Here is a 14,690-nt window from a genome sequence, read left to right as displayed (position 1 = left end):
GTTTTAGTGGAAGGGGAAAAGCCATCACTGAAGTTTCTAAAAAGGTGAGGAAAATGACATATTAGCAGGTTTAAATCACAGAGGAAATAAAGTAAATATCAAAAGAGAAAAGCTGACTGCTGCATTCCCAGTGGAAATGCCTTAAATTAAAACAGAGAGATGCAACAGTGAGATCTCATAACACTAACTTTTTGAGATCATGTCTGCATTGCAAAACTATTCACAAAGGATAAGTAAACCCTCATCCTCCAGTCTCGTCCTGTGTACAGCATTCAGAATTAAAGGCTAGATATTGAGACAATCCCTTTTCTGGCTGTTCTCATAGTCTGAACGGCAGGAATGTAATTCAGTCATTTATGAACATGAAGAGCTAGACTGGAAAGTGATTATGTTAGAATAGAAAAACATTCATGAGGACTTCCATTAGATATGTTATTAAATTATTAGATTAAATATATAAGGACATAGCTATAACATTAAATACCACATCCTATGAAGTCAAGTCACAGCATTTTCCTCTTAATGGAATCTTGAAAACGTGTCAATTATATCCCCATATCTTATTCATCCAATTGACACCTTGGCTGGCTGATGATTTTATACTTTTCAGACAGAAACTGTAAACCTGGAAATATTCTTACCCCATTTCTGATAATTTTTGTTTTTTAAAAAAAAGGTCTTGTCAGTTGTGCACTGATGAAAACAAGTACCACCTGTATATTTACTCCTGCATACAGTAGAGGCAATGGGATGCACAATTGCAGAATGCCACAACCATGCTGTCCCATAAAAGTGCATCAAAGAAAGCAAAGAGAAAGACCACTGAAAAGAATTTTAATAATTTTTTTCATGAGAATTTGCCAATTTGTCAAAATCAAACCATTATGTAGAGAACTGAATGCTTTCAAAAGCAGATCTCCAGTGGAAGCTAAGAAAACCAGCCTCTCAAAAGGAAGTCTGCCTGGTTGTCTGTCAGCACATTTATCTACTTAGCCAGCAACTTGCTGAAGGCTAAAATGTAGAAACTAGCACAGTCTGAAACATGCAGTTGTTACATTTACCATCTCGTCACACAGTTTATCAAGCATAAGCCCAAATAACTTAATTCTCGCAGTATTGCAATTAAAAACGCCCCAAGTATAATATTTCCAAAATGAAGGAAGTTCTTCAGATTTCTCACATTGTCCATCAGGCTAGATTTAAGTTGAGTTAGGCTACTGGAAACCCATTTCCAAAATTAAAATCATCATACGTTCTTACAGTTTCATTGGGTACAACGGCTAAATGTCAGTGGTAACATTGGAGGTGGCATCACTTGGCAAGTAACTGCTAATTAGGTAGCTGGGCCTTATGTACAGAGACGTAATAATGGAAACTAGGTAATTACCAATATCCAGAATGAAGAGATCATATAGTTTTCTATAACTTTACAGTTCAATGTAAATTGGAATTTTGAGCTTCCATATTGGAAATTGTGTTACTCCTGGTCTAAAATGATGTTTACTATTATCTGCAAAGGTGGGTAAACTGTTTAATTTAATCAAAAGCAAAGATGACTATCTCAAAGCAGGAATTGAAACAGTTCTCTAACTGCCAAGATCAGTACCAGAAATGTAAGATGTTGTCTCAAGATTTTCTGACAAACCACCAACAGATATGTATTTAACTTTACATCTATTGTTTGTTTGGTGACTGAGGCAAAAAAGGTGCAAAGTTCAACTGCCTTCTCTCTGTTCAGTGTAGGAATGTTATGGTTCAACAATGAAAAGATCAGCATTTAGGAATTATCAGATAAGAAGTGAAAACTTGCCAGGTACTCCAGACATCAGTTGCTGTTACACAGAGCTGCAAAGTTTTATCTCATTCTGTGTTGCAGTCAAAGAGGTGGTTGCTTCTCCTGTTCACTAACTTTGCAGTGGCTCCAGGAATTAGTTAAAAATACATTAACTTGGAGCCCTTTTTTTCCTGGCCATGCATATTTAAAAGCAAAGAGTTTAGAGTTGCCCGTTCATCTATTCTATGTATATTGCAGAACCTGTTCTTGTAATGAAAATTACATGTACTATGTTTTCATGCACAAGCTTTTCCATTAGAAGAAAGGAATTTTGATCACAGTCTGTTGCAACAGGTGAAAAATAATTGAACAGTTTTTCAGGGATAGAATTTTAGCTTGCTAATAATAACGTGTATCCTTCCTATTAAACACCAAATTCAACCAGCCCTAATCTAACGCTCCCTGGCATAACCACAGGAAGAATGTACAGTAAGATCTCAAGGAACACTGCTATTTCCTTCTTAAACAGTGTAGAGACATGAAACCTAAAGCATTAGACATGGAACACATTCATCTAGGAAGCAAAAGTATTTGTATCTTAAAAATGGGAAGATATAAAAATAAAAAGCATAAGAAAGGAAACCTTTCCAAAAAGCCTTTTGGGGACTGAAATATAATAAATGCTTCTGGAAGTTGAGAAAAAAATAGTTCTCAAGGACATGTGGTAAACTATCCTTTATCACTCTCTCTAAATGTGTGATACAGATGTACCGTTAATGATGCTCACATTTTACTCTCAATAGTGTATGAACTAAGGTCTGAAAGTAATATAGTAATTTGTAAAAACAGCATATGTTCTTGTGATATGCGGGAAGGAATATCCTCTCAAAACTGCATTTTTGCTTTATTGGATATAAGACTGTGAGAAAACCCCTAAAATCTGCCAGTTGTTGATAAGCATGGACAAATTTATGCACTCTTGTACAAACTAAATATTCTGTAATTTTCCAAAAGTACGTTATTTTACTATTTACTCATTTTTTTAAAGCTCCAATTCCTGGATACTTTATTCCAATAAGACATTTTGCAAAAATTTTCTACTAATAAACATGGTAATGGAAAAAATATTATTTTTAGTTATGTATGTGCAGTGGTTTTCAAACCCTAACTTGGATCTGGTACCCTAATCAGGATGCTATGTAAGATACTGGAAAAATTGCAATCAGGTAGATGGGATTTCTGCCTCAGTAAGCTTACATTCATTATGTGTGACTCAAATAATGTCTGCTTAAAAGTGTGGTTTTGTGTAATAAATACTAATACATATCTTCCTAATTTCCAGAATGATTTCTTACAAAAACTTTATAAACAACGAGAAATCATTACAAAACAGATACGTACTCACTGCGTTTACAGATATCTAAGTAAAAGCCCAGAAGGCCTAAAGCAATTTCCTTATAACACAAGAGTTCTGATTGCCCATGACCTTCAACCAATAAATATCACCATATTTAGTCTGTAGCATGTAAATAGGATATAACCACCTAGGATGGTTAGGGATCCACCAAGGATCCCTATTATCAGCATGGTGATCCTGCAGCAGCATTTATCCCTCTAGCATGAAAGCCCAACTGCTTTTGAAGTAGAATCTCCATCTTTGGAGATACATCTGGACATGGTCCTGGGCAAGCATCTCTAGGTGGCCCTGCTTGAGAAAGGAAGTTGGACCAGATGACCTCCAGAGGTCCCTTCCAATCTCAACCATTCTGTGATTTTGTGAAAATGGGAGCTGTAAGCCCATGTTGTTAAAGCACACTGAAATATGCAGCTACACAGACTATTATTACCAGAAATTAATATATCATGCTATGTGGTACTTCAAAAATAAGAACCCAGGGCATGCTTTTCCCATTCACTAGCTGTGACTAGCCAGCCTGTCCCAACTACATATCTATGGTCTAACCTAGGATCCAGCAAACACATGGTGATATGCTTACCTTCAGATACATAAATAGTCCAGCACAGTTAACCAGCACTTTTATAGACTTGAAGGCAAACATGCCCATTCATTTATATTAGATAAATGCCTTTACATATAGTTGCCTTTAGTAGAGCAATATGGTGTTTAGGATTTATGATTTACTAGGGTTTATTACTCTTGTGAGCGGTATCTGTATTTTGAACTCAGAACCTGTCATGTTAAAATAACACAAAACCAGTGAGAAGAAATCACATACCTACTCTGAGTCTTTTCAAAGTCAGCACATGATCTCTCAGCAGTGGAAATTATTAATAATTTACTTGCCATTCATAATTTAGTTGACAATTTTTGCCTTTTTTACTTACTAATGAAATGCCTATGAGTGGATCACAATTTTCTCATATTTATTATTCATTACAACTATTTGCTGAAAAATTTCTGCAAACAGTTCCTCTTTTGTAGCTCACTCCCATTGTGAATGTTTATTATTCAAAATTTAGTCTGTGAAACTAATTATCTAAGCCATATATTAGATTTAGTTCAGTGTTTGCCTGAACATTGTTCTTATAACCAGTATGTGTTTTCCAAAAACCCTCTCCTCCAGTATAAACTTAAATTCTATTCTTCTGTGAACACTCCTTCTGTAAAGTTTATTTGCCAGGATGTTCATAAAAAGCAAACACCATGAAACAATTGAATTTTAAAATCTGTACAAATATTGGGGAACATTTTTTCTTCAGGACCAACTAAGTCTACCAATAAAAGATAGTACAATCTCAGTTATTGAGCTGTTACTCAAATGACCAAACATGAATATCCCATTCTTCTCCTCATAATGAAAACAAGGAACATTTTAGCATCAAAAGTAGATCCCTTTTTGTTTGCACGTTTCTTGTACCTAGTTTTTTCAAGTATTCCAAAGCAATATAGTAATGATCTAAGTGCTACATCATTGCAGGGCGACTCTAAAACTGCTAGGGTTTTACCGGGGAGGAGAAGAGTAAAAGGGAAATACACAAAATGAAAGTGCACACACCTCTCCTATAGCCCTCAAAAATTCACATAACTGACCTCCAAGTGTTTGTAGAGATCCCCGTCACATACCAAGAACTTAAAGCTTGTTTTGCTTTGTTTTTCTGGTTTTATTTGATTTCAGATTTTTGAGACTTGGCATACACTTGCTCATGTTTTCAGACTTCTTTCAGTAACCATTAGGACCCAAACAGTTTTTTGAGACTGATTTAGCAGCTGGGACTTTAAGGAAAACACCAACTATTGTAAGATACGTAATAAATCTGAGAGACCTGGCATTGTTGAAATGCACTAGCATTGCAGAGTGCCTTTACACATTTTAGAGAGGTAAAATACTTGCCCAACTTCACACAGCTACTCAGTAACACATATCAAACTACTGCTCAACGCGGTAGCGTTAAGAATTAGAACTGAAATAAGATTTAAATGAGACACAAATTCACAAAGGCCTTTCTGCAGAGGGATGAATTTTACACTAACTTACCCATCAATAGTTATTAATTTCATCTGAACTCAGAGGCATTAGTAATATTAATACTAGCAACGATTTGATTCAACATTCAGTGATTGCTAGAATGAATAGTTCCACTGGATTCTAATTAAATCATTTAGAATTTGACTCTTTGGGAAACAACTCTAGAAAATGGTACAACTGCAAAACAAATTTTAAAATTCTGCTCCATTTCCACTAGTGGTATTAAGACAATTCAGGCATATCTTTCTTTCAAAGAAAGATCTCGCATTTTACTCATGGAATTGCTACTTACATTCTCTTACCAGTGTGCTTTGATCTTTGTGCTGATGCTGCTTTTGTTTACAAAATGGGTGTGGTGCAATGGGAAGAGTGCTTTAGAATGGGAAAGAATTTGGAGGACAAGACTGATCCAGAATAGTGGAATAATACAGTAATTAGGATGTATTTTAATCAGAAAAAATATCAGGAGGGAAGGGTTGGATTTTTTTTCTTGACTTGTCAAAACCTCAATTTTAAGATCTTTTTATATTCTTTTTAGAAATTTTACATATTCTTTAGCTATTATCTCTCCAATTTATTGCCCCCAATAATATGGATAATTATTCTAGGATCATCGCTCCTCACCAGTCTCCTAAAGGTTAATGCCTTTGTCCAGCTGGAAATCTTTTCACTGTTTACATTGCCGATTATCTCTTCGGAGGTATACTGCATGTAGACAATTGTGGGTCTTTCTCCTTCCAGGTTAGGAGCTGAGATTTTCCCTTTATTACGAAGTGTCTTGGTGTGGATGACTCCACAGACAATACCACATACAGCACTCCCTATAGGGAAGTGTAATACATGTCAGGTCTCAGGACCAGCCACAGTTGAACTATATGCTACCAGCTACATTATAAACCATTCCAGGCATTAGTTGCTGCATTTTCTGAAAACTCAAAATTTTTACAGCCCCATCAAGGAAGCTTGCTTGTCTAACATGAGTGTGTTTACCTCAGCTTTAATGTTAGCTCCCAAGTCATCGCAAGGTACCACAGCTAGAACTGACCACAGCAAATGAGCTCTAGATTCTACCATCGGTTTTAGTGTTCGTACCATATTTTTTTAAGACATTGAATGCTAATGAATTCTGTAAGAAATTTCTGAAATGCTTTGAAGAGGCATATCACTGTTTCATTATTTAAGCAAGAAAAAGGTTTAGTGAGTTCCTGTGTAAGGTCAAGAAAATTTTTCTTAAAGTACTCTAGTGTGGTTACCCTTTAAAGTAAAAGTAAAAAAAAAAAAACAAAACCAGACTTCTAGGGTAAATATAGTTGTTCGGTCACAAGATGTCAGGATTTGCATCTCCTTCCCAAATAAATTATACACTATGTGTACCTGATGGCCTGCTACCCCAGATTTCTTCAGGTGCATTTGCTGGCCACTTCATGTCATCAGGCACTGGAGATAAAAGCATACTGAAAACTAAATACATACTCTGGGATTCTTTCCTTTGTTTCCATTTATGGTTCCCTTTAGAAATATAGGATTTAGTGTGAAAACTGACACTAATATCTTCAAAATAAATTCTAGAGGTCCTGTGAATTGAACCTCCTTGAGGTGCATTTTTCTTTGTGTTGCGAGGATAGGTTCATCAAGACAATCTAAATCTGTCACTAGACCTTCAAAAACCATTTAACAAGCCTGCAATAACACTGCCATAGAGACGTAGATAAGTGACACTGATTATAGAAAGAAAATTCTGCTGAGCTTACTTCTAATTGCTGGTGAAGAATACACACAGAATGCATGTGCATGCTTCACTGGAAGAAAGAAGAATTATATTTTATTTATTAAGAATCTCAAAGACAATTTGGGATTTTAATCTTGCCAGAGTTATTTTTCCTTGGGTTATCAAAATACAGAATAATTTTGCCGGTTATATGTTTTCAATTTTGCAGTCTTCTTTCCTCAACATTAAAACAAGCTTCCATGAACTTAACAAAATTTAATAATATCTAACTAGCTGACATTGCTGCAGGTCTGTAATTGCATGTCACCTTGCAACAGTACATTGTCTAAATGATTTCTTTTTCCTTTCAGCAATCTACTGAATAATTCCAAACACTGCTGATGAAGGATTACTTCTACACAAATATTTCTTATTAAAATATCATACAGAAAATAAAATTTCTTATTCAGATGTAGACAACATTTGCTGAAAGGTATTTAATATTAATTTAGAACACTCTTTCTGACAGCTGCTCAGCAGGACAAAATCTCTTCATTTGATTAGACTCTTGAGGCACTCTCATGAAGGTTGTTACTGAGAAAGTCATTAGAGTTCTTCCTCTTTTTCACCTTCAGTTATGGGTATATCTAAATGTGCAAGTAGGTTTCCTTTTAATTTTTTTAAAATTTACATATATGTTTATTGAGACTGTGGTTATATTCATGTAAAAGCTAACTAAGGATGAATACAAAACAAAAAGGCAAAATTTTACAAAACTAAGGAGTTGCATAAAATTGAAAAATAGTAGAAATTTTGAATGATGGACTGAAAGACAATGTTAGTAAAATAGTTGCTTGAGGGTGCAGTTTGATATGATTTTCTGATTTATTTTCTATAGCACTGTCTCCATTTAGCTGTAATAAACCACAAATTATAATTCTGCTATTTAAAGAATAAGGGAAAACTGTTAATTCTGCCTAACAGTTGAGGTTTCTCCAATCATTGCTTCCTACTGATATTTAGTGTTCAGAACATTCTTTGTATTTATTTCATGAGCTCCCTTCCCCCAGTAACCTAGAGGTGAATCAATCAGGCCTAGAAGATGGCAAAGGCCATATGAGGTACAAATGAACAAAACAAATTACCTGCTGAGATTTCCCAAAATAATTGATTTTTTTTTCTTAAAAAAAAGGTAACTCTGAAGTGTTTCCATCCATCCACTGTGCCCACCTATTAATAATGAAATGTCAGGTTCTAAGAAGATATGGCTCAATTTATCCAGAGTACTGAATGAACAATCTGTTCATGACCATGGTCATGCCTCCCTGTGGTATTGCAGTTCATAATGAAGCAAGTGTAGGATGCAGCCTTATCTTCCTGACTCTTGTGGGGCACTTTCAAAGATGAATTAGATGTACATTATGGAGATTTCTAAAAAAACAAAGCATGCACAAACTAGTTTGCTCACTTCTATCTCCTAGATAAGATTTCTCTTCAGTTTGATCACAGCTGACCACATCTACATATGGTCTCAATGACAGTATATAAAAAATTCTTCATTCTGTTCTTCACACTCATTCTTCTGGAGCTTAGTTTAGGTTAATGTAATATCTTGGGTATATGGTTTTATGTCCCTAAATGTACATGTCCTTAACCTAAAACACTGCTCAGCTGGAAAAAAAACCACTAACAGCAGCATACTGCCTGTGAATTTATTCAATGCCTGATCTCCATCTTCTTCCATTCTATACATAAAAGTTGAGCAAGATAGCTCGGGTTTTCTGCCATAAACACAGATTCCATCTAAGTGGATTTGGATAAGACAAAGTGGACAAAGTGTTAATCCTGACCTGAGCTGACAGCATTTATCACTAACCACACAGATAGACAGGATTTAGGATGTTAATTAGGTGTCATACTGCAATGCTTTAACTCACAATTCCACAATCAATGGACTTCAGTGAAAAGTAGGCTTAAGAAGTTCCTTACTTTCCTTTCTAGCACCATTACTTCTTGTGAAATTCTGCTTTAAATGCCATGAACTGGTATGGGTTAAAAATAACTCTCCAGGAAAGACTTTCCCCAAGTTAGTATGCCTATGCCATAATAATATATTCTTCAACCAATACAGCTGAGAGAGCTATCTTTCACCACATGAGGGCAAGACCACATGGTTAGGGGTGGTTAAACTAGCCACAGCACCCAAGCCACCTTTGTCCTGACTTTCAGCTCCCAGAGCAGGCTTGTCTACCTTGCAAGAGAAGCTCTTGGCTCTGTATTTCCAAATTTTCAAAAGTGGGCTTCTCTCATTTTTTTTTTCATTTTTTTTTTTTTTCCACAACAGATCTATTTACAATCTCCACCCTCTTCCCAGCAATCTCTGTAGGTTGTTATCTCTGAAAACAACTTCTAATATAATGACATTAAAGAAGATGTGCATTTGAAAATCTGGCCTTAAAAGAATAGCACAAAAAAGGTCAATTTACTCAGGAATCCCCAGGTTCTACTATCAAACCACTTTTTCAGAAAAGATGTGTTGAAGATATCACCAGAGAAGAATTCTGAAATGTGTCATTAGGTCAATCCAGTGTATCTCACTGTGAACCTGAAATACTGATATAATTTTAAAATAAACAATGACATGGGCTGCATCATGTAGATCCCAAACATGTGCATTTTGCAAGTGACAGGAGTAAAAATGCCAATGGGGGTTTTAAGCTAAGCTCAAGAACAAAGATTGTGAGAGAGATTTAAATATTACTTAAATAAGATGACTTCTTTTTTGGGCACAAGAGGGAAAATGAAACATAATTTAACATATGTCTTGCTAACTCCTACTTATCTGTGAAATATTAAGCATCAGCATTGTTTTTAATTTAAAAAGAAAATCTTGTCACTGCAGTGCGCAGGAAAGATGACATTCAGAGGATGAGACAGCTGTGTAGAGAATGACCTTGATGTTTGTAAACCCACTTTCCTTTGTTACAGAAATTGAAAGGAGGCCCAGGTCTTATGCTAAAGAAAGTAGAGTGGAGAACTGAATTTTCTTCTTGGTTCTGCCACTGATTCCTGCATGATCCCAGGCAAATTGCTTCAGTCAAAACTTTCACAAGCAGCTGCTGTGTATTCTGAGCACTCAGCCTGACACACAAAGGATTAGGCTTGCAGAAGTTTTAAGAATTCATAGCTACAAGTGAAATAAATTGACTTGCTAGTTTTAAAAACTCCAGCTGTGGACAAATATTAAAAAATATGTACTTTGAGAAATAAAGTAACAATCATTTCACATTAGACACCCAAACTAGTCTATGCTTTGAGAGTATATTAGTGTGCCATAGTACCACATTGTAAAATGGAGATAATAATAACCACTCATTTCACAAGAGTATTATAAAATGGAAACACTAACGTTTGTGAACTCTGAGATATTGTAGTTTCAATGGAGCCCATCACTCTTATGAGGAAATCAATAGTGTTGTATTCAAAGAAAGATTTGAATGTTGCAGCAGACAAGGGGGCCGCAAACTGAATGAAGCACATTTTAAAATGACGTATTGGAATACTGCCCGTTAAATAAGTACTATCCATCTTGTGACCTGAATGAGGCAGTCAGGGAATGAGTTGGAGAATAGTATGCTCTCATGTAATTAAAGGCTGTATCATAATGCGAACCCACATTTCAGCCCAAATACTTTAGAAGTTTGGCTGAGATCCTAGCAACTGAATGCAACCTGTTATAATGAGAAGTTCTGGGAAGCTTAAATATAGTCCTGTTTCCTGTGTCACATCTAACATACACTTATTAGCAAAGTCCTCATGAAACTAATGAAACACTTGGCAAACTAACACAAGAACAATTTGGAATAGCATTCCAATGCTGGAAGATCAAATCTTTCAAAAGGTTTTGTTTTAAGAACTTTAAGACAGAAATTATCTTTGGAAGGAGTGAGTTTCTTAGCTATTTTTATGCAAGACAAGAATTAGGAATGCAACAAAATCTTATTTGGACAGGATCTGTTCATGGATTGAGTCTAGTTATAATCACTCACATTATGATCTCAAGAGTTAGTACCATTTAATTAGTATTTAAGTACATGCGCTGTAGCTACATTTAATTATAATCCCAGATTCCTATCTATTATCTGACTGATGACTGCTACTATTTTGGATTCAAACAGCTTCCAAAAAATAGGAAGTGAAAAACCTAATATGAAAAACAAACAGCAATACAGCATCCTGTTACACAAAACAAGCATACAATAAATCCTAGATCACATGCAAAAAAAAAAAAAAAAATTAATCACCAAATCATTATCGAAGTATTAAAGCAAAAGAAGGCCCTAAACTAAGGTTTTATCTTCTTTCTCCCGTGGTATTTTGTGTTTTCTCTTTGTTTAGGTTCCAATCTTACATTTCAGTCATATAGATTACAAACTTGTGTGGTGGTGCCCTAATTAGGTGGAGACCCTAATATCACAAATAAATAGAAAGAATCAGAACCTTTGGATATATATCCTAAGGATAAACCTGAGCACTGCATCCATACTGATGCTGTACGCGATATACTGCTATACACTATACTGTACGTTGTCAGGCTTTGTGATACTACAGTGTTATTGCCTCCATTTGTAAAATTGAAGAATACCATGGATTCAATTGGTATTAAAGACAGGGACAGTGATGTTTGCAATTAAAAAGCAATACTGCAGTTGAGTTATTCCTACCTCCAACTTAACAAACATATATTTTTCCAGATTTCAAAAATCTCTCCCCAGTTCCTCCAAATAGTTTGTTTTGACAACACAGGGACCAGTAAAAGGAAAAAAAAAAAAAAAAAAGTATGAATAATGCATAGTAAAACCTGCTCGATTTCTTCTCATTTAAAATTCTGCTTTAAGCTAAATTTCCTTTAAAATATAGTTTGTTAACTGAAATAATAACTTGAACCACATTGTAGTAAAGATAACTAAAAAGAAAGGCCAACATTCCCAGAGATACACCGATATAATAGGTAGTGCTCCTGCACCCCACAGGAATATCACAGAAATATCTTCAAAAGCAACATCCTTAGCTGTCCCACTGCCCCAAGAGACTCTCCCCATCTATGCCACTGCAGTGTTCAGTATGTATATTAAAATTTACCAGCTAGCTGCTATCAAACTGACACGGAGTTGTTCTTCTCATTCTCTTAGCAGGGAAAGTAATTTTGGTCTCTCTCCTCTATTCATGCTGATGATTTTCACAAAGTGTGCAGGGGAGCTTTAGGAAACATATCATTCTTTCAAGTTTGCCTGAATTTACTAGCCAAAAACCATGGTTAAATATTTTTTAAGCATGCAATTAAAAGTTAAAAAGAGATAGGTGACGTGACTGGGTAAGACTCATTTCTTGGAAAGGGTAGATAAAAACTGAAGGCTGAATTCTGCCGTTGTGCATAATCATTGTGAAGGAATTTGAGGAAAAACTATGGGATCAGTTCTGTAAGCAACAGAAACAATTGTGATAGAGTGAGACAGAGGTACAGGATGCCAAATGGGAAGGAACAGTTTGGTAGGGAAGGATGTTATATTAACTTATTAAAGTGTATTATAAACAATCGTCATGCACAGAAATAAACACATTGGCAAGGGTCCTTCTGTTGACCAGCACTTCCTAGTTCTAAAAGCATCAGCTGCTAAACCTGGTGTAGTTTCAAAAGCGAGTGTAAAAAGGTAAGTGACAAATGCACATGAGTATGAAAGCCTTATACTGAAATCATAGAATCATGTAGGTTGGAAAAGACCTTCAAGATCATCAAGTCCAACCATCATCCATGCCCACTAAACCATGTTCTGGAGTAAAATATATGTGAAATTATATGTTCCAGACAGGTTTCAGCTTTTTAATGGGACTAAGGTTACTGCTGCATGTATGGAACAATGTGAAAAGGATTTATAGTGACAGGTAGGAAGATTAAACAAAGGTGGAAAATTAGTTCAGCTTATGGACTTAAACACCAAAAGCTAACCTCTTCACATGCAACTCTAGCACAAAAATCTCAGCACAACTCAGTGATACGAAAATCTTGACGTAGCCTATGTACACAAAGGCCTTTTATTTTCATCTATCTAAATAACTCTCTTTGCTGACAGGAGTACGCTCCTGTGTGTTAGAACTGAATATGAGATTAGACTGAGTTGTTCTTTACATAGGACATCTTCCTCTTCAGGGCTTCTCAGTCAGAATTTTGGGTTTTAATTTAGTTATCCATTGACTATTTTATTAATTTACAACCAGAAAATCAGTGAGCACTGCAGTTCAATTAAAAGCCCTGCATCATTTCATTGGTTCTGTGAACAGATCATAACTACAAGATATATCAGTGATACTGTTGTAAGACAAAATTCCATAGCATTTTGCCTAATATTCCAGAAAAGGAAATTATAAAGGATGAATACACAAGAAGTGATCTAGTGCCCTTAAAGATCTGATTGTCACCACTTAAGGACATGCTGATTTACCTTCCTGATGGGGATTTGTTTGTTGGCTTTTTCTCCATCCTCTCATATGACACCATCTATTTTTAATGTTGGTGCATTTACATTTTAAAATAATCCATAGACCCAGGTTTACTTGTACATCTTGCTAAATGTGAACAAAATTCAAACTGAAATGTATCAACTATTTCTGCTGACACCCAAGGTATCTGTCTATTCCTTTCCCTGACTTCTCCATAACTCTTTACTTGGGTTTATAAATCATGTAGTTTGTTTGGTGTAACAGACTGTATTGTCACCATAATTTGTGATTCTGTTAAAAATCTCACAATATTTTATGACGTATTTTTCTTAGGTTTTCAGGTCCTTCAATCAAAAGTGTTTACAATGAAGTCTTATTTTCTTTTTGTTGTCAATTAAGACTGTACTTTTAGGTGTTACAGGGCTTAAAGATTATATTTTTTTTAAGCCTCAAATACCTAAAATTACAAAAAAACCCCTGCATGAATAAACAACATTAACAGGAAGCATCAGAGATTGACAGACCACTTGGCAGCAGTAACCTAAGTGTTAAGTCTAGCCTCACATTGAAGTTGTCATCAAAGTCTCTGCTCAACTTCCCATTTTGTTTAATAGGTGAAAGATCTAGTTAAGATGATCCTAAGTCAAGAACTGGAGAAATCACGGAATGCAAGAGCTTGAGAAATGCCAGTATTGCCAGTAAGGAAGCTAAGTAAACAAAACCCAGAGGGGGATTATACTGCAGGTGGGAGATCTAGGAATAAGAGCAGGAATAAGAGCAGGGCTGATGAGCAAGCCACAAGATGAGGATGAGGTACAGTAATATGCAGCATGAGTAAAAACAAAAGCAACCTGCTGAGCGTCCTAGAGCAATTAGTGCAATTCGCTCCCATGCCAGATGGTTAGGCAGCTATGGGTCAGGCTAAGAGACCAGTCTTCAATCCTGGTAGACCAGTTACAGCCAGGTGGCTGGCTACAGTTGAGTCTTGAAAAAAAGACAACAGAGATTTCTAGCTGAATTTTATAAACATAGAACAATTTCCATGCACAGGTATAACATGAACACTTAAAATATATTAGATACTGCTACAGACAGTATGTCATAAGTGGCCTGATTAGACCACTGAGAGCTTTGAGTTGCCAATAATCTCAGCCCATTGCTGCTTTCTGTTTTTCAGCCTTGCCTTCATTTCAGAGACAGATTTTAATGAGATCCACAACTT

At 35.7% G+C, this 14,690-nt stretch overlaps 1 protein-coding gene across 5 annotated transcripts in view; it reads left to right on the top strand.

The window, feature by feature from the left end:
* Nucleotides 1-14,690, top strand: part of B3GALT1 (beta-1,3-galactosyltransferase 1) — a 220,459-nt gene that overhangs the window by 133,376 nt on the left and 72,393 nt on the right. The window lies entirely within an intron of this gene.

The sequence above is a fragment of the Accipiter gentilis genome, chromosome 1 (assembly GCF_929443795.1).
Source record: "Accipiter gentilis chromosome 1, bAccGen1.1, whole genome shotgun sequence".
NCBI classification, from domain to species: domain Eukaryota; kingdom Metazoa; phylum Chordata; class Aves; order Accipitriformes; family Accipitridae; genus Astur; species Astur gentilis.
The sequence above is the reverse complement of the archived record's forward strand: the minus strand, read 5'-3'. Positions and strand labels throughout refer to the sequence as shown.